This window comes from Stenella coeruleoalba (assembly GCF_951394435.1).
Source record: "Stenella coeruleoalba genome assembly, contig: scaffold_52, whole genome shotgun sequence".
In the NCBI taxonomy this organism is placed as follows: domain Eukaryota; kingdom Metazoa; phylum Chordata; class Mammalia; order Artiodactyla; family Delphinidae; genus Stenella; species Stenella coeruleoalba.
The window spans coordinates 1,037,589-1,062,052 of record NW_027646181.1 but is presented as its reverse complement, the minus strand read 5'-3'; the positions used below and the strand labels follow the sequence as shown (position 1 = coordinate 1,062,052).

Genomic DNA, 24,464 nt, shown 5'->3' with positions numbered 1-24,464 from the left:
ATTTGATATTTCCATCACTTTTTATAAGCAAGTTCAGTGAAAAGGTTTGTCTTATTTGTCAGGTCAATATTAGAGAAACGAAGTGATTTCTTTCCAAGGATGTACAGCTAATAATCTTGGTTAAACCTTCAATCTTGTTTTAAATGCTTTTCCATTGAAAATGATACCTCTCTTTCAGCTCCCCCATTTCTGAGAAGTATAAAATCTTATAATTTATTATTACCAAAGGGGAAAGGTGGGAGGAGGGATAAATTAACAGTTTGGAATGAACACATACACACTGCTATGTATAAAATAGATCATCAACAAGGAACTACTGTATAGCACAGGGAACTACACTCAACATTTTGCAATAACCTATAAGGGGAAATAATCTGAAAAAGAATAGATATTTTTATTGACATCATCTATCAATGACAGTTAAAGTGTAGCCTAAGGGAAGCTGGTGGTGAGTGCTTCTGACCCTGAAGACTTCAATCATCTAAAGTTTGGACTCTGCCTACTTCCCAAGGCCCTTAATGAACATATGTGTAGCCGTAGCTTAAAAACTTCCCCAGTTTGGGTTTCGGGGAGACACTGATTTTGAAAAAGCCCTGGTGTTCTCCTTACATGAATGGGACTCTTCCTACTGCTAAAACATGTCTGTCACACCCAGAGGATGGTATACCGTCTGATCGGGAAGAGTTTGGAAAAGGCATCTCATCTCCTCATCTCCTGGTGCTTGGGTTCACCCCTCCAGCGTCTTTACTAACAGTCTCCCCACTTGGAGATGTCAGCACTGTCAACATCCTGTTGCGTACAGTTTGGAATTTGTCCAGAGGATGAAGCGGAAGGATGAGGAACAATGAGAGACAAGTCCTAGGTGTTCAGACAGGCACATGTCACTCTAATTTCCAATCAGGAAGACGAATTGACCAAAGGCTAGGGTTGCCCATGGAAACAGTATAGGGCTTGAGGAAATCCCGCTGCTTTGTGGCCAGTTCCCATAAACACGAGTTGAACAATGGAACTCAGGGGCAGTAAAATTCACAAAACTGCAGAGTTGAAAATATCCATCACTGAAAAATGTCTTGAGGAAAGTCAGAGAAAAGGACTTGTAAGCAAGGGAGAATGGCAGGAAAGGGATTTGAGGAGGTAGAAAGGACTCGCAATTAAGCACAAGAAAAGGAGCTGAACATTGCCAACATTGCAGTTGGCCAAAAAGGGTGTATGCGTTCTTTTCTGTATATATTCAAGAAAAGGGCATACACTTTTTTAGCCAACCAAACAGGTGGGCACTGGAAGTCAATACCACAAAAGATATCACTTCGCATCAGTCAGAAGAGCCATCCTCATAAAGCGTAAACAACAGAAATGCAGGACAGGGCAACGAGAAGAGGGAGCCCTGTGAGACTTATAGTGGAAATGTATATTGCCAACGGCCATTCTGGAGAAGTGTATTGTGTTTACTAAAGCATCTAAAAAATGAGCTACAGAGCATAGGGCACTTGCACTCATGGGCGTATATCTTGGGAAAAACAAAAATCGAGAGGACACAGGCACCCCAATGTTTACCCCCTCTCTGTTTAAAAGATCCTCGACTAGGATATAACTTAAATGTCTCTGGAGGGAAAAAATGGATAGAGATGTGGTACTTAGGTAGAGTGGAATATTATTCAGCCTGGAAATCAATGAAATATGGCCAGTTGTAACAACTCCGGAGGAGTTACGTATGATCATTCTAAGTGACAGAATTCAAAAAGAAAAAGACACATATCATAAGATATCACTTAAAGGTGGAATCCAAAATGGCTACACATGAAATAAATTACAAAACAAAAACATAGTCAAATATGTAGAAAACACGCATAAGGCTGCTAAACGGGAAAGGTGGGGAGGGGTGAGGCATCATCCAGGAGGTTGAAATTAGCAAAGATACCATTCCAAATACCAAACTGATAATCAACAAGGCCTACACGGTAGCTAAAAGAACTGCACTCAGCACACTCAAGTCACCGGAAAAGAATATATACGACTGGTAAGAATCTGAAAAAGAATTTATTGATGTCTCTCTGTACGCGAATCAAGTGGATGTACAGCAGCAAGAAACAGAGCTTTGAAAATCAGCTGTAACCAATATAGTAATAAATTGAAAAAAATAAACGACAGAGAGACAGAGAAAACCTCTTACAACTTTTCCTCAGGGACGGTGATGCAACATGGATTGAACACATCTAGACCCACAGCAGGATGAGACATAAGGCTGGAAACTGTTTGCGCTAAGAGAAATGTGAGGTTGGGTGAGGAAATGCACACCCTTTAAAGTAATACTACCTGGTACCCATTCAATGGGTCCCAAATCTGCAGGTTCAAGGGATCTTCCTACAGCTAAAACATGCATGGAAAACCCAGAGGACTGTACACCATGTGATCGGGAGATGTGTCTAAAATGCACCTCATTTATCCTCTCCTGGTGCTCCTGTTCACCATTCCAGCCACGCTACTTAGAATCTCCCCACTTGGAGAATCAGCACATTTAAACTTCTGTTTCACACATTTTGCAAATTGTGAGGAGGATGAACGGGAAGAGGGGGAACCAATGAGAGAAGAGTTGTAGGGGTTTGGACGGGCACATATCACTCTAATTTCCCATTAAGAATAAGAATTAAAGAAAGGCTCAGCCTGCCTCGCCGGAGCCAAAATAGGGCCTGAAGCAATCCTGCGGGTTTGAGGCCAGCTCACAAAAGAGCAACTTAAAAAATGGAGCTCAGGGTCACTGCAATTCACAAACCTGCAGAGTTATAAATGAAAACTAACGTCCAAAAATATGTTGAGGTAAGGCAAAGAAGAGGATCTGAATGCAAGACAGAATTGCAAGAAACAGATTTCAAGAGATAGATTGGACTCGTCTTTAACGCACATGAAAAGCGGCAGAATTTCGACAATGATGCAGTTGGCCCAAAAGGGCGTATGCGTTTTTTCCTGATTATATCCAGGAAAAAACGCATACGCACTTTATGGGCAACGAAGCAAGCAAGCAATGCAAATGTGCACAACAAAGAAGTCTCACTTCCCACCGGTCAAAAGGGCCATCCTAAAAAATTGTAAAAACCAGAAATGCAGGACAGGCCATGGAGAACAGGGAGCCTTTATACGCTGATGGGCAGTGTGTGAACTGCCGAGAGCCACTCTGGAGAAGTGTATGGTGGTTCCTAAATCATCTAAAAAACAGAGCTACAGAGCATAGGACACTTCCAATCATGGGAGTATATCTAGGGAAGTCTAAAAATCAACAAGACACAAGCACACCACAGTTTAGGGCTACTCTGTTTACAAGAACCTCAACTTCAGTACACCTTAAATATCCCAGGAAAGAGAACAATGGATAAAGAAGATGTGGTACTTATGTACAATGGAATATCTCTTCACCATGAAATCAATGTAATAAGGCTAGTAGAAGGATAAAGAGTGGATTTAGGTCCGATAATACTACTTGAAATAAGTCAAACAGAAAAAGAAACATATCATAAGATATCACTTATAGAGGGAGGGTAAATATGGCTGCACAAGAAATGAATTACAGAACAGAACAGTGTCTCACATTTAGAAAACACACTTATGTCAGCTTAAGGGGAAAGGAGAGGTGGGGTGATGCATAAAACCAGAGTTTGAAATTAGCACAGATACCGTTCAATAAACCAAATAGGTATTAGACAAGATCTACACCTTGCTCAATGAACAGGCCTCAACACACCCTATACACCGCAGAGAAATATATCTGAGGAATAAGAATCTTAAAACCCATGTATTGATATATCTCCATAAGGGAATCAAGTGTGTGCAGAGCGGCACAAACACAGCAGTGAAAAGGAGCTAAACCCCATTATAGAAATAAATTTTAAAAACAAAACGCTGAAACAATGAAAGAGAGAAAAATTCTTACAAAATTCGCTCAGGGGCTGTGATGCAACCTGGATTGACCACATATAAACCCACAGCTGGATAAGACATAAGGCTGGACACTTGGGGCTGAGAGGATTGGTGAGCTTTGGTGAGCAACTGCCGAAAGTTTAATGCAATACTTCATGCTACTCATTCCAAGGGTCCCAACACTCCAGGTTGAAGGGAATCTTCCTACAGCTAAACCATGCTTGGGAAACCCAGCGACTGGTATACCATATGATCGGGAAAGGTTTCTAAAACGCACCTCATTTTTCCTCTCCTGGGGCTCCGGATCGACATTCCAGCCGCTTTACTAACAACATCCCCACATGGAGTCAATGCCTTTAAGTTCTGGTATCGCACAGTCTGCAGTTAGTGCAGAGGATGAATGGGAATAGGGGGAACCAGTGAGAAACTAGCTGTAGCGGTTTCAATGGGCACATGTCACTCTAATATCACATCAGTAAGAAGAATTAACCAAAGGCACAGCAGGTGCCCCAGAAGAAAAATAGGGCTTCAAGGAATCCTGTGGTTATGGGGCAATACCACAAAAATAAGAGCTAAAAAATGGAGCTAAGGGCCACTGCAATTCAAAAACCTGCAGAGTTATAAAGGCCAACTATTTTTAAAAAATATATTGAGGTAAGGCTATGAAGAGGCATTGAAAGCAAGGCAGAATTGCAGGAAACCGATTTCAGGAGGTAGACTGGAATTGCATTGAAAGCATATGAAGAGAGTCAGAAACTCGACAATGATGCACTTGGCCAAAAAGGGCGTATGTGTTTTTTCCTGAATATATTCAGGAAAAAACGCATACGCACTTTTTGGCCAACCAAGCAAGCTTGCAAAGGAAATCTGCACTACAATGAAGTCTCACTTCCACTTGGTCAAAAGGGCCATCTGAAAAAAGTGTAAAATCCAGGAAGGCACGACAGGCCATGGAGAACTGGGAGCCTTCTTATGCTGATGGGCGGGATGTAAATTGCCAACAGCCACTCTGGAGAAGTGTATGGTGTTTCCTGAAACATCGAAAAAACAAAGCAACAGAGCCTAGGGCACTTCCACTTATGGTCCTATAGCTTAGGGAAATTAAAATCAAAAAGACACAGCCACCCCAAAGTTTGGGACGGCTCTGTTTACAAGAACCTCGTTTACAGTACAAGTTCAATATCGCAGAAAGTGAAAAATGGATAAAGAACTTGTGGTACTTACGTACAATGCAATATCACTCAGCAATGAAATCTATGTCATCAGGCCCGTAGCAGCATAATGAGTGGATTCAGGTATGATGATTCGAACTGAAATAAGTCACACAGAAAAGAAACATCATAAGGTATCACTAATACACAGAATGTGAACTTGGCTACACATGAACTGAATTACAAAACAGAACAGTGTCTCAAGTTTAGAAAACCAACTTATGCTTGCTTAAGGGGGAAGGTGAGTTGGGGTGCTGCATAAAACCAGAGATTGAAATGAGCACAGATAAAGTTCCTTAAGCCAAATATGGAATAGACAAGAGCTACTCCTTGCTCAACGAAATGGACTCAACACCGCATATTAAACGCCTAAGAATGTACCTGACTAGTAAGTATCTTAAAACCTATGGATTGCTATGTCTCCAAAAGAGAATCAAGCGTGTGTACAGGGGCATAAACGCAGCAGTGATAGGATTGGAGAGGTTCGGTGAGCAAATGAAGGCCCTTTGAAGTCATATTGCATGGTACCCATTACACGGGTCTCAACTCTCCAGGTTTAAGGTATTCTTCCTTCAGCTAAAACATGCATGTGGAACCCAGAGTATGATCAACCGTGTGAACGGGAGACGTGTTCAAATATGTCTCAGTTTTCGTACCCTGGTACTTGGGTGCAACATTCCAGACGCTTACTAACACTCTCCCCACTTGGAGAGTCAGTCCCTTTAACCTCCTGTTTGGCCCAGTTTGCAATTTCTGCGGAAGATGAACAGGAATAGCGAAAATCAATGAGAGACTAGCTGGAGGTGTCTGGACGGGCAAATTTAACTCTCATTTCCCACCAGGAAGAGGAATTAACCAAAGGCTCAGAATGCCGTGCCAGAACCAGATTAGGGCCTGAAGACATCCTGCGGTGTTGCGGCCAGGTCACAAGAAAGCGAGTTGAAGAAAGGAGCTCAGGGGCACTGTAATTCACAAACCTGCAGAGTTATAAATGACAGCTATCGTCGAAAAATAGACTGAAGTAAGGCTGCCAAGAGGACTTGAAAGCGGGGCAGAATTGCAGGAAACCGATTTCAGGAGGTAGACTGGAATTGCATTGAAAGCGTAGGAAAAGAGGCAGAACGTCCACAATGATGCACTTGGCCAAAAAGGGCGTATGCGTTTTTTCCTGAATATATTCAGGAAAAAACGCATACGCCCTTTTTGGCCAACCAAGCAAGCTTGCAAAGGAAATCTGCACTACAATGAAGTCTCACTTCCCCCCGGTCAAAAGGGCCATCTGAAAAAAGTGTAAAATCCAGAAAGGCAGGACAGGCCATGGAGAACTGGGAGCCTTGTTATGCTGATGGGCGGGATGTAAATTGCCAACAACCACTCCGGAGAAGTGTATGGTGTTTCCTGAAACATCTAAAAAACAAAGCAACAGAACCTAGGGCACTTCCACTTATGGTCCTATAGCTTAGGGAAATTAAAATCAAAAAGACACAGCCACCCCAAAGTTTGGAATGGCTCTGTTTACAAGAACCTCGTTTACAGTACAAGTTCAACATCGCAGAAAGTGAAAAATGGATAAAGAAGTTGTGGTATTTACTTACAAAGCAATATCACTCAGCAAAGAAATCTGTGTCATCAGGCCCTTAGCAGCACAATGAGAGGATTCAGGTATGATGATTCTAACTGAAATAAGTCACACAGAAAAAGAAACATCATAAGATATCAGTAATACACGGAATGTAAACTTGGCTACACAGGAACTGAATTACAGAACAGAACAGGGTCTCAAATTTAGAAAACTAACTTATGCTTGCTTAAGGGGAAAGGTGAGTTGGGGTGCTGCATAAAACCAGAGATTGAAATGAGCACAGATAAAGTTCCTTAAGCCAAATATGGAATAGACAAGAGCTACTCCTTGCTCAACGAAATGGACTCAACACCGCATATTAAACGCCTAAGAATGTACCTGACTAGTAAGTATCTTAAAACCTATGGATTGCTATGTCTCCGAAAGAGAATCAAGCATGTGTACAGGGGCATAAACGCAGCAGTGATAGGACTGGAGAGGTTCGTGAGCAAATGAAGACCCTTTGAAGTCATATTGCATGGTACCCATTCCACGGGTTTCAACTACCCAGGTTTAAGGTATTCTTCCTTCAGCTAAAACATGCATGTGGAACCTAGAGTATGATCAACCATGTGATCGGGAGACGTGTTCAAATATGTCTCAGTTTTCGTACCCTGGTACTTGGGTGCAACATTCCAGACGCTTACTAACACTCTCCCCACTTGGAGAGTCAGCGCCTTTAACCTCCTGTTTGGCCCAGTTTGCAATTTCTGCGGAAGATGAACAGGAATAGCGATAATCAATGAGAGACTAGCTGGAGGTGTCTGGATAGGCAAATTTAACTCTCATTTCCCACCAGGAAGAGGAATTAACCAAAGGCTCAGAATGCCGTGCCAGAACCAGATTAGGGCCTGAAGACATCCTGCGGTGTTGCGGCCAGGTCACAAGAAAGCGAGTTGAAGAAAGGAGCTCAGGGGCACTGTAATTCACAAACCTGCAGAGTTATAAATGACAGCTATCGTCCAAAAATAGACTGAAGTAAGGCTGCCAAGAGGACTTGAAAGCGGGGCAGCATTGCAGGAAACCGATTTCAGGAGGTAGACTGGAATTGCATTGAAAGCATAGGAAAAGAGGCAGAACGTCCACAATGATGCACTTGGCCAAAAAGGGCGTATGCGTTTTTTCCTGAATATATTCAGGAAAAAACGCATACGCCCTTTTTGGCCAACCAAGCAAGCTTGCAAAGGAAATCTGCACTACAATTAAGTCTCACTTTCCCCCGGTCAAAAGGGCCATCTGAAAAAAGTGTAAAATCCAGAAAGGCAGGACAGGCCATGGAGAACTGGGAGCCTTGTTATGCTGATGGGCGGGATGTAAATTGCCAACAACCACTTGGGAGAAGTGTATGGTGTTTCCTGAAACATCTAAAAAACAAAGCAACAGAGCCTAGGGCACTTCCACTTATGGTCCTATAGCTTAGGGAATTTAAAATCAAAAAGACACAGCCACCCCAAAGTTTGGAACGGCTCTGTTTACAAGAACCTCGTTTACAGTACAAGTTCAACATCGCAGAAAGTGAAAAATGGATAAAGAAGTTGTGGTATTTACTTACAAAGCAATATCACTCAGCAATGAAATCTGTGTCATCAGGCCCTTAGCAGCAAAATGAGTGGATTCAGGTATGATGATTCTAACTGAAATAAGTCACACAGAAAAAGAAACATCATAAGATATCAGTAATACACGGAATGTAAACTTGGCTACACAGGAACTGCATTCCAAAACAGAACAGGGTCTCAAATTTAGAAAACCAACTTATACTTGCTTAAGGGTAAAGGTGAGTTGGGGTGCTGCATAAAACCAGAGATTGAAATGAGCACAGATAAAGTTCCTTAAGCCAAATATGGAATAGACAAGAGCTACTCCTTGCTCAACGAAATGGACTCAACACCGCATATTAAACGCCTAAGAATGTACCTGACTAGTAAGTATCTTAAAACCTATGGATTGCTATGTCTCCGAAAGAGAATCAAGCATGTGTACAGGGGCATAAACGCAGCAGTGATAGGATTGGAGAGGTTCGGTGAGCAAATGAAGACCCTTTGAAGTCATATTGCATGGTACCCATTCCACGGGTTTCAACTACCCAGGTTTTAGGTATTCTTCCTTCAGCTAAAACATGCATGTGGAACCCAGAGTATGATCAACCATGTGATCGGGAGACGTGTTCAAATATGTCTCAGTTTTCGTACCCTGGTACTCGGGTGCAACATTCCAGACGCTTTACTAACACTCTCCCCACTTGGAGAGTCAGTCCCTTTAACCTCCTGTTTGGCCCAGTTTGCAATTTCTGCGGAAGATGAACAGGAATAGTGAGAACCAATGAGAGACTAGCTGGAGGTGTCTGGACGGTCAAATTTAACTCTCATTTCCCACCAGGAAGAGGAATTAACCAAAGGCTCAGCGTGCCGTGCCGGAACCAGATTAGGGCCTGAAGCCATCCTGCGGTGTTGCGGCCAGCTCACAAGAAAGCGAGTTGAAGAAAGGAGCTCAGGGGCACTGTAATTCACAAACCTGCAGAGTTATAAATGACAGCTATCGTCCAAAAATAGACTGAAGTAAGGCTGCCAAGAGGACTTGAAAGCGGGGCAGAATTGCAGGAAACCGATTTCAGGAGGTAGACTGGAATTGCATTGAAAGCATAGGAAAAGAGGCAGAACGTCCACAATGATGCACTTGGCCAAAAAGGGCGTATGCGTTTTTTCCTGAATATATTCAGGAAAAAACGCATACGCACTTTTTGGCCAACCAAGCAAGCTTGCAAAGGAAACCTGCACTACAATGAAGTCTCACTTCCCCCTGGTCAAAAGGGCCATCTGAATAAAGTGTAAAATCCAGAAAGGCAGGACAGGCCATGGAGAACTGGGAGCCTTGTTATGCTGATGGGCGGGATGTAAATTGCCAACAACCACTTGGGAGAAGTGTATGGTGTTTCCTGAAACATCTAAAAAACAAAGCAACAGAGCCTAGGGCACTTCCACTTATGGTCCTATAGCTTAGGGAAATTAAAATCAAAAAGACACAGCCACCCCAAAGTTTGGAACGGCTCTGTTTACAAGAACCTCGTTTACAGTACAAGTTCAATATCACAGAAAGTGAAAAATGGATAAAGAACTTGAGGTACTTACGTACAATGCAGTATCACTCAGCAAAGAAATCCATGTCATCAGGCCCTTAGCAGCATAATGAGTGGATTCAGGTACGATGATTCTAACTGAAATAAGTTACACAGAAAAAGAAACATCATAAGATATCACTAATACACGGAATGTAAACTTGGCTACACAGGAACTGCATTCCAAAACAGAACAGGGTCTCAAATTTAGAAAACCAACTTATGCTTGCTTAAGGGGAAAGGTGAGTTGGGGTGCTGCATAAAACCAGAGATTGAAATGAGCACAGATAAAGTTCCTTAAGCCAAATATGGAATAGACAAGAGCTAATCCTTGCTCAACGAAATGGACTCAACACCCCATATTAAACGCCTAAGAATGTACCTGACTAGTAAGTATCTTAAAACCTATGGATTGCTATGTCTCCAAAAGAGAATCAAGCGTGTGTACAGGGGCATAAACGCAGCAGTGATAGGATTGGAGAGGTTCGGTGAGCAAATGAAGACCCTTTGAAGTCATATTGCATGGTACCCATTACACGGGTCTCAACTCTCCAGGTTTAAGGTATTCTTCCTTCAGCTAAAACATGCATGTGGAACCCAGAGTATGATCAACCATGTGAACGGGAGATGTGTTCAAATATGTCTCAGTTTTCCTCCCCTGGTACTCGGGTGCAACATTCCAGACGCTTTACTAACACTCTCCCGACTTGGAGAGTCAGTGCCTTTAACCTCCTGTTTGGCCCAGTTTGCAATTTCTGCGGAAGATGAACAGGAATAGCGAGAACCAATGAGAGGCTAGCTGGAGGTGTCTGAACGGGCAAATTTAACTCTCATTTCCCACCAGGAAGAGGAATTAACCAAAGGCTCAGCATGCCGGGCCGGAACCAGATTAGGGCCTGAAGCCATCCTGCGGTGTTGCGGCCAGGTCACAAGAAAGCGAGTTGAAGAAAGGAGCTCAGGGGCACTGTAATTCACAAACCTGCAGAGTTATAAATGACAGCTATCGTCCAAAAATAGACTGAAGTAAGGCTGCCAAGAGGACTTGAAAGCGGGGCAGAATTGCAGGAAACCGATTTCAGGAGGTAGACTGGAATTGCATTGAAAGCATAGGAAAAGAGGCAGAACGTCCACAATGATGCACTTGGCCAAAAAGGGCGTATGCGTTTTTTCCTGAATATATTCAGGAAAAAACGCATACGCCCTTTTTGGCCAACCAAGCAAGCTTGCAAAGGAAATCTGCACTACAATGAAGTCTCACTTCCCCCGGTCAAAAGGGCCATCTGAAAAAAGTGTAAAATCCAGAGAGGCAACAGGCCATTGAGAACTGGGAGCCTTGTTATGCTGATGGGTGGGATGTAAATTGCCAACAGACACTTGGGAGAAGTGTATGGTGTTTCCTGAAACATCTAAAAAACAAAGCAACAGAGCCTAGGGCACTTCCACTTATGGTCCTATAGCTTAGGGAAATTAAAATCAAAAAGACACAGCCACCCCAAAGTTTGGAACGGCTCTGTTTACAAGAACCTCGTTTACAGTACAAGTTCAACATCGCAGAAAGTGAAAAATGGATAAAGAAGTTGTGGTATTCACTTACAAAGCAATATCACTCAGCAATGAAATCTATGTCATCAGGCCCTTAGCAGCACAATGAGTGGATTCAGGTATGATGATTCTAACTGAAATAAGTCACACAGAAAAAGAAACATCATAAGATATCAGTAATACACGGAATGTAAACTTGGCTACACAGGAACTGAATTACAGAACAGAACAGGGTCTCAAATTTAGAAAACCAACTTATGCTTGCTTAAGGGTAAAGGTGAGTTGGGGTGCTGCATAAAACCAGAGATTGAAATGAGCAGAGATAAAGTTCCTTAAGCCAAATATGGAATAGACAAGAGCTACTCGTTGCTCAACGAAATGGACTCAACACCGCATATTAAACGTCTAAGAATGTACCTGACTAGTAAGTATCTTAAAACCTATGGATTGCTATGTCTCCGAAAGAGAATCAAGCATGTGTACAGGGGCATAAACGCAGCAGTGATAGGATTGGAGAGGTTCGTGAGCAAATGAAGACCCTTTGAAGTCATATTGCATGGTACCCATTCCACGGGTTTCAACTACCCAGGTTTAAGGTATTCTTCCTTCAGCTAAAACATGCATGTGGAACCCAAGTATGATCAACCATGTGAACAGGAGACGTGTTCAAATATGTCTCAGTTTTCCTCCCCTGGTACTCGGGTGCAACATTCCAGATGCTTTCCTAACACTCTCCCCACTTGGAGAGTCAGCGCCTTTAACCTCCTGTTTGGCCCAGTTTGCAATTTCTGCGGAAGATGAACAGGAATAGCGAGAACCAATGAGAGGCTAGCTGGAGGTGTCTGGACGGGCAAATTTAACTCTCATTTCCCACCAGGAAGAGGAAATAACCAAAGGCTCAGCGTGCCATGCCGGAACCAGATTAGGGCCTGAAGCCATCCTGCGGTGTTGCGGCCAGCTCAAAAGAAAGCGAGTTGAAGAAAGGAGCTCAGGGACACTGTAATTCACAAACCTGCAGAGTTATAAATGACAGCTATCGTCCAAAAATAGACTGAAGTAAGGCTGCCAAGAGGACTTGAAAGCGGGGCAGAATTGCAGGAAACCGATTTCAGGAGGTAGACTGGAATTGCATTGAAAGCATAGGAAAAGAGGCAGAACGTCCACAATGATGCACTTGGCCAAAAAGGGCGTATGCGTTTTTTCCTGAATATATTCAGGAAAAAACGCATACGCCCTTTTTGGCCAACCAAGCAAGCTTGCAAAGGAAATCTGCACTACAATGAAGTCTCACTTCCCCCCGGTCAAAAGGGCCATCTGAAAAAAGTGTAAAATCCAGAAAGGCAGGACAGGCCATGGACAACTGGGAGCCTTGTTATGCTGATGGGCGGGATGTAAATTGCCAACAGACACTGGGGAGAAGTGCACGGTGTTTCCTTAAACATCTAAAAAACAAAGCAACAGAGCCTAGGGCACTGCCACTTATGGTCCTATAGCTTAGGGAAATTAAAATCAAAAAGACACAGCCACCCCAAAGTTTGGAACGGCTCTGTTTACAAGAACCTCATTTACAGTACAAGTTCAACATCGCAGAAAGTGAAAAATGGATAAAGAAGTTGTGGTAATCACTTACAAAGCAATATAACTCAGCAATGAAATCTATGTCATCAGGCCCTTAGCAGCACAATGAGTGGATTCAGGTATGATGATTCTAACTGAAATAAGTCACACAGAAAAAGAAACATCATAAGATATCAGTAATACATGGAATGGAAACTTGGCTACACAGGAACTGAATTACAGAACAGAACAGGGTCTCAAATTTAGAAAACCAACTTATGCTTGCTTAAGGGGAAAGGTGAGTTGGGGTGCTGCATAAAACCAGAGATTGAAATGAGCACAGATAAAGTTCCTTAAGCCAAATATGGAATAGACAAGAGCTACTCCTTGCTCAACGAAATGGACTCAACACCGCATATTAAACGCCTAAGAATGTACCAGACTAGTAAGTATCTTAAAACCTATGGATTGCTATGTCTCCGAAAGAGAATCAAGCATGTGTACAGGGGCATAAACGCAGCAGTGATAGGATTGGAGAGGTTCGGTGAGCAAATGAAGACCCTTTGAAGTCATATTGCATGGTACCCATTCCACGGGTTTCAACTACCCAGGTTTAAGGTATTCTTCCTTCAGCTAAAACATGCATGTGGAACCCAAGTATGATTAACCATGTGAACGGGAGACGTGTTCAAATATGTCTCAGTTTTCCTCCCCTGGTACTCGCGTGCAACATTCCAGACGCTTTACTAACACTCTCCCCACTTGGAGAGTCAGCGCCTTTAACCTCCTGTTTGGCCCAGTTTGCAATTTCTGCGGAAGATGAACAAGAATAGCAAGAACCAATGAGAGACTACCTGGAGGTGTCTGGACGGGCAAATTTAACTCTCATTTCCCACCAGGAAGAGGAAATAACCAAAGGCTCAGCGTGCCGTGCCGGAACCAGATTAGGGCCTGAAGCCATCCTGCGGTGTTGCGGCCAGTTCACAAGAAAGCGAGTTGAAGAAAGGAGCTCAGGGGCACTGTAATTCACAAACCTGCAGAGTTATAAATGACAGCTATCGTCCAAAAATAGACTGAAGTAAGGCTGCCAAGAGGACTTGAAAGCGGGGCAGAATTGCAGGAAACCGATTTCAGGAGGTAGACTGGAATTGCATTGAAAGCATAGGAAAAGAGGCAGAACGTCCACAATGATGCACTTGGCCAAAAAGGGCGTATGCGTTTTTTCCTGAATATATTCAGGAAAAAACGCATACGCCCTTTTTGGCCAACCAAGCAAGCTTGCAAAGGAAATCTGCACTACAATGAAGTCTCACTTCCCCCCGGTCAAAAGGGCCATCTGAAAAAAGTGTAAAATCCAGAAAGGCAGGACAGGCCATGGAGAACTGGGAGCCTTGTTATGCTGATGGGCGGGATGTAAATTGCCAACAGACACTTGGGAGAAGTGTATGGTGTTTCCTGAAACATCTAAAAAACAAAGCAACAGAGCCTAGGGCACTTCCACTTAAGGTCCTATAGCTTAGGGAAATTAAAATCAAAAAGACACAGCCACAACAAAGTTTCGAACGGCTCTGTTTACAAGAACCTCGTTTACAGTACAAGTTCAACATCGCAGAAAGTGAAAAATGGATAAAGAAGTTGTGGTATTCACTTACAAAGCAATATCACTCAGCAATGAAATCTATGTCATCAGGCCCTTAGCAGCACAATGAGTGGATTCAGGTATGATGATTCTAACTGAAATAAGTCACACAGAAAAAGAAACATCATAAGATATCAGTAATACACGGAATGTAAACTTGGCTACACAGGAACTGAATTACAGAACAGAACAGGGTCTCAAATTTAGAAAACCAACTTATGCTTGCTTAAGGGGAAAGGTGAGTTGGGGTGCTGCATAAAACCAGAGATTGAAATGAGCACAGATAAAGTTCCTTAAGCCAAATATGGAATAGACAAGAGCTACTCCTTGCTCAACGAAATGGACTCAACACCGCATATTAAACGCCTAAGAATGTACCTGACTAGTAAGTATCTTAAAACCTATGGATTGCTATGTCTCCGAAAGAGAATCAAGCGTGTGTACAGGGGCATAAACGCAGCAGTGATAGGATTGGAGAGGTTCGGTGAGCAAATGAAGACCCTTTGAAGTCATATTGCATGGTACCCATTACACGGGTCTCAACTCTCCAGGTTTAAGGTATTCTTCCTTCAGCTAAAACATGCATGTGGAACCCAAGTATGATCAACCATGTGAACGGGAGACGTGTTCAAATATGTCTCAGTTTTCCTCCCCTGGTACTCGGGTGCAACATTCCAGATGCTTTCCTAACACTCTCCCCACTTGGAGAGTCAGCGCCTTTAACCTCCTGTTTGGCCCAGTTTGCAATTTCTGCGGAAGATGAACAGGAATAGCGAGAACCAATGAGAGGCTAGCTGGAGGTGTCTGGACGGGCAAATTTAACTCTCATTTCCCACCAGGAAGAGGAAATAACCAAAGGCTCAGCGTGCCGTGCCGGAACCAGATTAGGGCCTGAAGCCATCCTGCGGTGTTGCGGCCAGCTCAAAAGAAAGCGAGTTGAAGAAAGGAGCTCAGGGACACTGTAATTCACAAACCTGCAGAGTTATAAATGACAGCTATCGTCCAAAAATAGACTGAAGTAAGGCTGCCAAGAGGACTTGAAAGCGGGGCAGAATTGCAGGAAACCGATTTCAGGAGGTAGACTGGAATTGCATTGAAAGCATAGGAAAAGAGGCAGAACGTCCACAATGATGCACTTGGCCAAAAAGGGCGTATGCGTTTTTTCCTGAATATATTCAGGAAAAAACGCATACGCCCTTTTTGGCCAACCAAGCAAGCTTGCAAAGGAAATCTGCACTACAATGAAGTCTCACTTCCCCCCGGTCAAAAGGGCCATCTGAAAAAAGTGTAAAATCCAGAAAGGCAGGACAGGCCATGGAGAACTGGGAGCCTTGTTATGCTGATGGGCGGGATGTAAATTGCCAACAGACACTGGGGAGAAGTGTATGGTGTTTCCTGAAACATCTAAAAAACAAAGCAACAGAGCCTAGGGCACTTCCACTTAAGGTCCTATAGCTTAGGGAAATTAAAATCAAAAAGACACAGCCACCCCAAAGTTTGGAACGGCTCTGTTTACAAGAACCTCGTTTACAGTACAAGTTCAACATCGCAGAAAGTGAAAAATGGATAAAGAAGTTGTGGTATTCACTTACAAAGCAATATCACTCAGCAATGAAATCTATGTCATCAGGCCCTTAGCAGCACAATGAGTGGATTCAGGTATGATGATTCTAACTGAAATAAGTCACACAGAAAAAGAAACATCATAAGATATCAGTAATACATGGAATGTAAACTTGGCTACACAGGAACTGAATTACAGAACAGAACAGGGTCTCAAATTTAGAAAACCAACTTATGCTTGCTTAAGGGGAAAGGTGAGTTGGGGTGCTGCATAAAACCAGAGATTGAAATGAGCACAGATAAAGTTCCTTAAGTCAAATATGGAATAGACAAGAGCTACTCCTTGCTCAACGAAATGGACTCAACACCGCATATTAAACGCCTAAGAATGTACCTGACTAGTAAGTATCTTAAAACCTATGGATTGCTATGTCTCCGAAAGAGAATCAAGCATGTGTACAGGGGCATAAACGCAGCAGTGATAGGATTGGAGAGGTTCGGTGAGCAAATGAAGACCCTTTGAAGTCATATTGCATGGTACCCATTCCACGGGTTTCAACTACCCAGGTTTAAGGTATTCTTCCTTCAGCTAAAACATGCATGTGGAACCCAAGTATGATCAACCATGTGAACGGGAGACATGTTCAAATATGTCTCAGTTTTCCTCCCCTGGTACTCGCGTGCAACATTCCAGACGCTTTACTAACACTCTCCCCACTTGGAGAGTCAGCGCCTTTAACCTCCTGTTTGGCCCAGTTTGCAATTTCTGCGGAAGATGAACAGGAATAGCGAGAACCAATGAGAGGCTAGCTGGAGGTGTCTGGACGGGCAAATTTAACTCTCATTTCCCACCAGGAAGAGGAAATAACCAAAGGCTCAGCGTGCCGTACCGGAACCAGATTAGGGCCTGAAGCCATCCTGCGGTGTTGCGGCCAGCTCAAAAGAAAGCGAGTTGAAGAAAGGAGCTCAGGGGCACTGTAATTCACAAACCTGCAGAGTTATAAATGACAGCTATCATCCAAAAATAGACTGAAGTAAGGCTGCCAAGAGGACTTGAAAGCGGGGCAGAATTGCAGGAAACCGATTTCAGGAGGTAGAGTGGAATTGCATTGAAAGCATAGGAAAAGAGGCAGAACGTCCACAATGATGCACTTGGCCAAAAAGGGCGTATGCGTTTTTTCCTGAATATATTCAGGAAAAAACGCATACGCCCTTTTTGGCCAACCAAGCAAGCTTGCAAAGGAAATCTGCACTACAATGAAGTCTCACTTCCCCCCGGTCAAAAGGGCCATCTGAAAAAAGGGTAAAATCCAGAAAGGCAGGACAGGCCATGGAGAACTGGGAGCCTTGTTATGCTGATGGGCGGGATGTAAATTGCCAACAGACACTCGGGAGAAGTGTATGGTGTTCCCTGAAACATCTGAAAAACAAAGCAACAGAGCCTAGGGCACTGCCACTTATGGTCCTATAGCTTAGGGAAATTAAAATCAAAAAGACACAGCCACCCCAAAGTTTGGGATGCCTCTGTTTACAAGAACCTCGTTTACAGTACAAGTTCAACATCGCAGAAAGTGAAAAATGGATAAAGAAGTTGTGGTATTTACTTACAAAGCAATATCACTCAGCAATGAAATCTATGTCATCAGGCCCTTAGCAGCACAATGAGTGGATTCAGGTATGATGATTCTAACTGAAATAAGTCACACAGAAAAAGAAACATCATAAGATATCAGTAATACACGGAATGTAAACTTGGCTACACAGGAACTTAATTACAGAAGAGAACAGGGTCTCAAATTTAGAAAACCAACTTATGCTTGCTTAAGGGTAAAGGTGAGTTGGGGTGCTGCATAAAACCAGAGATTGAAATGAGCACAGATAAAGTTCCTTAAGCCAAATATGGAATAGACAAGAGCTACTCCTTGCTCAACGAAATGGACTCAACACCCCATATTAAACGCCTAAGAATGTACCTGACTAGTAAGTATCTTAAAACCTATGGATTGCTATGTCTCCGAAAGAGAATCAAGCGTGTGTACAGGGGCATAAACGCAGCAGTGATAGGATTGGAGAGGTTCGGTGAGCAAATGAAGACCCTTTGAAGTCATATTGCATGGTACCCATTCCACGGGTTTCAAATACACAGGTTTAAGGTATTCTTCCTTCAGCTAAAACATGCATGTGGAACCCAAGTATGATCAACCATGTGAACGGGAGACGTGTTCAAATATGTCTCAGTTTTCCTCCCCTGGTACTCGGGTGCAACATTCCAGACGCTTTACTAACACTCTCCCCACTTGGAGAGTCAGCGCCTTTAACCTCCTGTTTGGCCCAGTTTGCAATTTCTCCGGAAGATGAACAGGAATAGCGAGAACCAATGAGAGGCTAGCTGGAGGTGTCTGGACGGGCAAATTTAACTCTCATTTCCCACCAGGAAGAGGAAATAACCAAAGGCTCAGCGTGCCGTACCGGAACCAGATTAGGGCCTGAAGCCTTCCTGCGGTGTTGCGGCCAGCTCAAAAGAAAGCGAGTTGAAGAAAGGAGCTCAGGGGCACTGTAATTCACAAACCTGCAGAGTTATAAATGACAGCTATCGTCCAAAAATAGACTGAAGTAAGGCTGCCAAGAGGACTTGAAAGCGGGGCAGAATTGCAGGAAACTGATTTCAGGAGGTAGAGTGGAATTGCATTGAAAGCATAGGAAAAGAGGCAGAACGTACACAATGATGCACTTGGCCAAAAAGGGCGTATGCGTTTTTTCTGAATATATTCAGGAAAAAACGCATACGCCCTTTTTGGCCAACCAAGCAAGCTTGCAAAGGAAATCTGCACTACAATGAAGTCTCACTTCCCCCCGGTCAAAAGGGCCATCTGAAAAAAGTGTAAAATACAGAAAGGCAGGACAGGCCATGGAGAACTGGGAGCCTTGTTATGCTGATGGGCGGGATGTAAATTGCCAACAGAAACTGGGGAGAAGTGTATGGTGTTTCCTGAAACATCTAAAAAACAAAGCAACAGAACCTAGGGCACTTCCACTTATGGTCCTATAGCTTAGGGAATTTAAAATCAAAAAGACACAGCCACCCCAAAGTTTGGAACGGCTCTGTTTACAAGAACCTCGTTTACAGTACAAGTTCAACATCGCAGAAAGTGAAAAATGGATAAAGAAGTTGTGGTATTTACTTACAAAGCAATATCACTCAGCAATGAAATCTGTGTCATCAGGCCCTTAGCAGCACAATGAGTGGATTCAGGTATGATGATTCTAACTGAAATAAGTCACACAGAAAATGAAACATCATAAGATATCAGTAATACATGGAATGTAAACTTGGCTACACAGGAACTGAATTACAGAACAGAACAGGGTCTCAAATTTAGAAAACCAACTTATGCTTGCTTAAGGGGAAAGGTGAGTTGGGGTGCTGCATAAAACCAGAGATTGAAATGAGCACAGATAAAGTTCCTTAAGTCAAATATGGAATAGACAAGAGCTACTCCTTGCTCAACGAAATGGGCTCAACACCGCATATTAAACGCCTAAGAATGTACCTGACTAGTAAGTATCTTAAAACCTATGGATTGCTATGTCTCCGAAAGAGAATCAAGCATGTGTACAGGGGCATAAACGCAGCAGTGATAGGATTGGAGAGGTTCGGTGAGCAAATGAAGACCCTTTGAAGTCATATTGCATGGTACCCATTCCACGGGTTTCAACTACCCAGGTTTAAGGTATTCTTCCTTCAGCTAAAACATGCATGTGGAACCCAAGTATGATCAACCATGTGAACGGGAGACATGTTCAAATATGTCTCAGTTTTCCTCCCCTGGTACTCGGGTGCAACATTCCAGACGCTTTACTAACACTCTCCCCACTTGGAGAGTCAGCGCCTTTAACCTCCTGTTTGGCCCAGTTTGCAATTTCTGCGGAAGATGAACAGGAATAGCGAGAACCAATGAGAGGCTAGCTGGAGGTGTCTGGACGGGCAAATTTAACTCTCATTTCCCACCAGGAAGAGGAAATAACCAAAGGCTCAGCGTGCCGTACCGGAACCAGATTAGGGCCTGAAGCCATCCTGCGGTGTTGCGGCCAGCTCAAAAGAAAGCGAGTTGAAGAAAGGAGCTCAGGGGCACTGTAATTCACAAACCTGCAGAGTTATAAATGACAGCTATCGTCCAAAAATAGACTGAAGTAAGGCTGCCAAGAGGACTTGAAAGCGGGGCAGAATTGCAGGAAACCGATTTCAGGAGGTAGACTGGAATTGCATTGAAAGCATAGGAAAAGAGGCAGAACGTCCACAATGATGCACTTGGCCAAAAAGGGCGTATGCGTTTTTTCCTGAATATATTCAGGAAAAAACGCATACGCCCTTTTTGGCCAACCAAGCAAGCTTGCAAAGGAAATCTGCACTACAATGAAGTCTCACTTCCCCCCGGTCAAAAGGGCCATCTGAAAAAAGGGTAAAATCCAGAAAGGCAGGACAGGCCATGGAGAACTGGGAGCCTTGTTATGCTGATGGGCGGGATGTAAATTGCCAACAGACACTCGGGAGAAGTGTATGGTGTTCCCTGAAACATCTAAAAAACAAAGCAACAGAGCCTAGGGCACTGCCACTTATGGTCCTATAGCTTAGGGAAATTAAAATCAAAAAGACACAGCCACCCCAAAGTTTGGGACGCCTCTGTTTACAAGAACCTCGTTTACAGTACAAGTTCAACATCGCAGAAAGTGAAAAATGGATAAAGAAGTTGTGGTATTTACTTACAAAGCAATATCACTCAGCAATGAAATCTATGTCATCAGGCCCTTAGCAGCACAATGAGTGGATTCAGGTATGATGATTCTAACTGAAATAAGTCACACAGAAAAAGAAACATCATAAGATATCAGTAATACACGGAATGTAAACTTGGCTACACAGGAACTGAATTACAGAACAGAACAGGGTCTCAAATTTAGAAAACCAACTTATGCTTGCTTAAGGGTAAAGGTGAGTTGGGGTGCTGCATAAAACCAGAGATTGAAATGAGCACAGATAAAGTTCCTTAAGCCAAATATGGAATAGACAAGAGCTACTCCTTGCTCAACGAAATGGACTCAACACCCCATATTAAACGCCTAAGAATGTACCTGACTAGTAAGTATCTTAAAACCTATGGATTGCTATGTCTCCGAAAGAGAATCAAGCGTGTGTACAGGGGCATAAACGCAGCAGTGATAGGATTGGAGAGGTTCGGTGAGCAAATGAAGACCCTTTGAAGTCATATTGCATGGTACCCATTCCACGGGTTTCAAATACACAGGTTTAAGGTATTCTTCCTTCAGCTAAAACATGCATGTGGAACCCAAGTATGATCAACCATGTGAACGGGAGACGTGTTCAAATATGTCTCAGTTTTCCTCCCCTGGTACTCGGGTGCAACATTCCAGACGCTTTACTAACACTCTCCCCACTTGGAGAGTCAGCGCCTTTAACCTCCTGTTTGGCCCAGTTTGCAATTTCTCCGGAAGATGAACAGGAATAGCGAGAACCAATGAGAGGCTAGCTGGAGGTGTCTGGACGGGCAAATTTAACTCTCATTTCCCACCAGGAAGAGGAAATAACCAAAGGCTCAGCGTGCCGTACCGGAACCAGATTAGGGCCTGAAGCCTTCCTGCGGTGTTGCGGCCAGCTCAAAAGAAAGCGAGTTGAAGAAAGGAGCTCAGGGGCACTGTAATTCACAAACCTGCAGAGTTATAAATGACAGCTATCGTCCAAAAATAGACTGAAGTAAGGCTGCCAAGAGGACTTGAAAGCGGGGCAGAATTGCAGGAAACCGATTTCAGGAGGTAGACTGGAATTGCATTGAAAGCATAGGAAAAGAGGCAGAACGTACACAATGATGCACTTGGCCAAAAAGGGCGTATGCGTTTTTTCTGAATATATTCAGGAAAAAACGCATACGCCCTTTTTGGCCAACCAAGCAAGCTTGCAAAGGAAATCTGCACTACAATGAAGTCTCACTTCCCCCCGGTCAAAAGGGCCATCTGAAAAAAGTGTAAAATACAGAAAGGCAGGACAGGCCATGGAGAACTGGGAGCCTTGTTATGCTGATGGGCGGGATGTAAATTGCCAACAGACACTGGGGAGAAGTGTATGGTGTTTCCTGAAACATCTAAAAAACAAAGCAACAGAACCTAGGGCACTTCCACTTATGGTCCTATAGCTTAGGGAATTTAAAATCAAAAAGACACAGCCACCCCAAAGTTTGGGACGCCTCTGTTTACAAGAACCTCGTTTACAGTACAAGTTCAACATCGCAGAAAGTGAAAAATGGATAAAGAAGTTGTGGTATTTACTTACAAAGCAATATCACTCAGCAATGAAATCTGTGTCATCAGGCCCTTAGCAGCACAATGAGTGGATTCAGGTATGATGATTCTAACTGAAATAAGTCACACAGAAAATGAAACATCATAAGATATCAGTAATACATGGAATGTAAACTTGGCTACACAGGAACTGAATTACAGAACAGAACAGGGTCTCAAATTTAGAAAACCAACTTATGCTTGCTTAAGGGGAAAGGTGAGTTGGGGTGCTGCATAAAACCAGAGATTGAAATGAGCACAGATAAAGTTCCTTAAGTCAAATATGGAATAGACAAGAGCTACTCCTTGCTCAACGAAATGGGCTCAACACCGCATATTAAACGCCTAAGAATGTACCTGACTAGTAAGTATCTTAAAACCTATGGATTGCTATGTCTCCGAAAGAGAATCAAGCATGTGTACAGGGGCATAAACGCAGCAGTGATAGGATTGGAGAGGTTCGGTGAGCAAATGAAGACCCTTTGAAGTCATATTGCATGGTACCCATTCCACGGGTTTCAACTACCCAGGTTTAAGGTATTCTTCCTTCAGCTAAAACATGCATGTGGAACCCAAGTATGATCAACCATGTGAACGGGAGACATGTTCAAATATGTCTCAGTTTTCCTCCCCTGGTACTCGGGTGCAACATTCCAGACGCTTTACTAACACTCTCCCCACTTGGAGAGTCAGCGCCTTTAACCTCCTGTTTGGCCCAGTTTGCAATTTCTGCGGAAGATGAACAGGAATAGCGAGAACCAATGAGAGGCTAGCTGGAGGTGTCTGGACGGGCAAATTTAACTCTCATTTCCCACCAGGAAGAGGAAATAACCAAAGGCTCAGCGTGCCGTACCGGAACCAGATTAGGGCCTGAAGCCATCCTGCGGTGTTGCGGCCAGCTCAAAAGAAAGCGAGTTGAAGAAAGGAGCTCAGGGGCACTGTAATTCACAAACCTGCAGAGTTATAAATGACAGCTATCGTCCAAAAATAGACTGAAGTAAGGCTGCCAAGAGGACTTGAAAGCGGGGCAGAATTGCAGGAAACCGATTTCAGGAGGTAGACTGGAATTGCATTGAAAGCATAGGAAAAGAGGCAGAACGTCCACAATGATGCACTTGGCCAAAAAGGGCGTATGCGTTTTTTCCTGAATATATTCAGGAAAAAACGCATACGCCCTTTTTGGCCAACCAAGCAAGCTTGCAAAGGAAATCTGCACTACAATGAAGTCTCACTTCCCCCCGGTCAAAAGGGCCATCTGAAAAAAGGGTAAAATCCAGAAAGGCAGGACAGGCCATGGAGAACTGGGAGCCTTGTTATGCTGATGGGCGGGATGTAAATTGCCAACAGACACTCGGGAGAAGTGTATGGTGTTCCCTGAAACATCTAAAAAACAAAGCAACAGAGCCTAGGGCACTGCCACTTATGGTCCTATAGCTTAGGGAAATTAAAATCAAAAAGACACAGCCACCCCAAAGTTTGGGACGCCTCTGTTTACAAGAACCTCGTTTACAGTACAAGTTCAACATCGCAGAAAGTGAAAAATGGATAAAGAAGTTGTGGTATTTACTTACAAAGCAATATCACTCAGCAATGAAATCTATGTCATCAGGCCCTTAGCAGCACAATGAGTGGATTCAGGTATGATGATTCTAACTGAAATAAGTCACACAGAAAAAGAAACATCATAAGATATCAGTAATACACGGAATGTAAACTTGGCTACACAGGAACTGAATTACAGAACAGAACAGGGTCTCAAATTTAGAAAACCAACTTATGCTTGCTTAAGGGTAAAGGTGAGTTGGGGTGCTGCATAAAACCAGAGATTGAAATGAGCACAGATAAAGTTCCTTAAGCCAAATATGGAATAGACAAGAGCTACTCCTTGCTCAACGAAATGGACTCAACACCCCATATTAAACGCCTAAGAATGTACCTGACTAGTAAGTATCTTAA

General features: G+C 43.3%; 1 long non-coding RNA gene across 15 annotated transcripts in view; it reads right to left on the bottom strand.

The window, feature by feature from the left end:
• LOC307181276 overlaps window positions 1-24,464 on the bottom strand; it is a 2,057,065-nt gene that overhangs the window by 1,124,968 nt on the left and 907,633 nt on the right. Inside the window, exon 8 of one of the 15 annotated variants that reach the window (XR_013826322.1) lies at window positions 8,329-8,375. The exons of the other annotated variants lie outside the window; for them this stretch is intronic. This is a non-coding gene — a long non-coding RNA (uncharacterized lncRNA). Of the gene's footprint in view, window positions 1-8,328; window positions 8,376-24,464 lie in introns of those variants that run through there. 15 annotated transcript variants of the gene reach the window in all.